General features: G+C 44.2%; 1 protein-coding gene across 1 annotated transcript in view; it reads left to right on the plus strand.

Moving 5' to 3' along the window:
* The first annotated feature begins 1202 nt into the window (after positions 1–1202).
* The window catches only part of LOC139382846 (ventricular zone-expressed PH domain-containing protein-like), a 107516-nt gene continuing 106360 nt past the window's right edge, over positions 1203–2358 (plus strand). The window contains exon 1 of the mRNA XM_071127083.1: positions 1203–1349. The gene's annotated coding sequence lies outside the window, so the exon portion shown is untranslated. The remainder of the gene's footprint in view (positions 1350–2358) is intronic.

Here is a 2358-nt window from a genome sequence, read left to right on the forward strand (position 1 = left end):
ACCTGGTTATCAGCAGAGTCCCAACACCTTACCACTGCTACACCTGGTTATCAGCAGAGTCCCAACACCTTACCACTGCTACACCTGGTTATCAGCAGAGTCCCAACCCCTTACTACTGTTCACCTGGTTATCAGCAGAGTCCCAACAGCAGAGTCCCAACACCTTACCACTGCTACACCTGGTTATCAGCAGAGTCCCAACAGCAGAGTCCCAACACCTTACCACTGCTACACCTGGTTATCAGCAGAGTCCCAACACCTTACCACTGCTACACCTGGTTATCAGCAGAGTCCCAACAGCAGAGTCCCAACACCTTACCACTGCTACACCTGGTTATCAGCAGAGTCCCAACACCTTACCACTGCTACACCTGGTTATCAGCAGAGTCCCAACACCTTACCACTGCTATACCTGGTTATCAGCAGAGTCCCAACACCTTACCACTGTTACACCTGGCTACCAGCCAGTTGGATGACCGTTTAAAATGTCCTTGCCAGTAGATTGTCGACTTGATTCATGATGATGACTGCTAGCTAAGATTGTGAAAGTAAGATGTTGACATGATCCGTCCAATCAAAACTACTGTACATACAACGTAATTTGACGTCATTGTATCTGTGGCCAATGACCTTGAGCCTTCTTGGAAGGGCACTTCTATTGTACCTCTATGGCAACACCCAAAGGGCTTGAATTCTCCATGTCTACCCTTACTAAGGACTTAGACTTGGTGGTGACGTAGTGTCCCCATGAGTGACAGAACAAGGTGCAACGCTGGCTCGCCCCACCACCACAGAAAGCACTGAGCTAGGCTGAAGCACCTGCATTTAGGAGCTGCCTTACTCAAGAAAACAAAAAAAGAGACCATGTTTGTATGAGGCTTTATTAACTCAATGATATATATATATATATTTTTTTACATTGTTTGCAAACTGATGTGTGACACTAATGCCAAAATAACATGCAAAACAGGCAAGCCCCCAAAAAACAAAAACTATTTTATTTTTGCTGTGAATATGTGTCCGCCTAGGAGAATACAAGTTCAGATAATATCTCATATGTAATGGCTTTATAAACCGTGTATAAGCAAGCTTTACAATACAATATAATCTGGTACAGAGTTCCTAAATTCCATAGGAATGACTTTCCAAATTCACCTGTTGACCCCTTGCGCTGATCTGTACCACGGGATGGCGTGCTTCTCACAGTGCACGAGGACTGTGTGACGAGAAACTGTCCGGTGGGACAACTTGGGACCGCGCGTCAATTCTTTGCGTTTAGTCGGTTTTTAACGGATTTTAAAAGCTTCATTCTTTCCCCCCAGAACTGACTGACGTCAACAGAATAAAAGGTGAGATATTTAACGTTTTTAACCGGGATTTGTGCTGTTGTTGTTGTTGTTTAGTGATGTCCGATTAAATACCATAACGTGGAAATGAGTGACATCCTCTCTTTTGTAGGAAAAGTTTAACTATATCGAATGTGTGTAATCACATTGAAATGATAGAGGACAAGAAATCACGCATAGAGGTTAATAAATGAGCCATACGGAGGGAAACAAGTGCATCCAGACAAGAGGCTTCGGTTTGTTTTGTAATTAAACGATTCATTCGTGTACTAGGCTATTTGAGAGAACGTCCATGGAATGATTTTGTTTTAATTAGGTTATGCAATCTCTTTAAAACGTTGAAATGCAATGCGTTTGCGCGAATGATGCCACTACTGTCAGGGAACTTGAACTTCTGGTCTATTGTTTTGTTTTGCAGAAACCTTTCTATGGAAACATGTTAGATTTAAGCTTGTCATTCCGTCTTGAAATAGCGTACGATGGAGTCACGTGTAACCTACCGTTTCCATTGCATACATATTTTGTTGCGCAATGATACGTTTCCGTGAGTAGTATTTGTACCTCTCTCTCTCTCTCTCTCTCTCTCTCTCTCTCTCTCGCACACAGGCGCACACACACGCACGCACGCACGCACGCACACACACACACACTCCTGCGCGTCCCGTGCTTGCTCCTTTTTGCTAGTGAGAGCTAAAGGGCACCTTGACACAGCTATGGAATGCCTCCCAGCCTCTCACATACGGAATGTAGGTGTATTACCTGACATGGGGAATGAACCTTGTTTTGTGTTATGCATCATTTTTGTTCTGCCTCTCCTAAGTGGCTGGCTCACATTCCATTCTCTGCTCCTCAAGGTCATGGAGTTCTGAGCAGTGGAGTGGAGAGGGACCCATTTCAGAGGGCACTTTGCATTAGAGCACCAACAGTGCTCCAAACCATCTTACCATACATGCTTCTACTTTTAGGCTAACCCAGAGGCACAAATAATTCATATGTGTGTGTGTGTGTGTGT

The sequence above is a fragment of the Oncorhynchus clarkii genome, chromosome 24 (assembly GCF_045791955.1).
Source record: "Oncorhynchus clarkii lewisi isolate Uvic-CL-2024 chromosome 24, UVic_Ocla_1.0, whole genome shotgun sequence".
Taxonomy (NCBI): domain Eukaryota; kingdom Metazoa; phylum Chordata; class Actinopteri; order Salmoniformes; family Salmonidae; genus Oncorhynchus; species Oncorhynchus clarkii.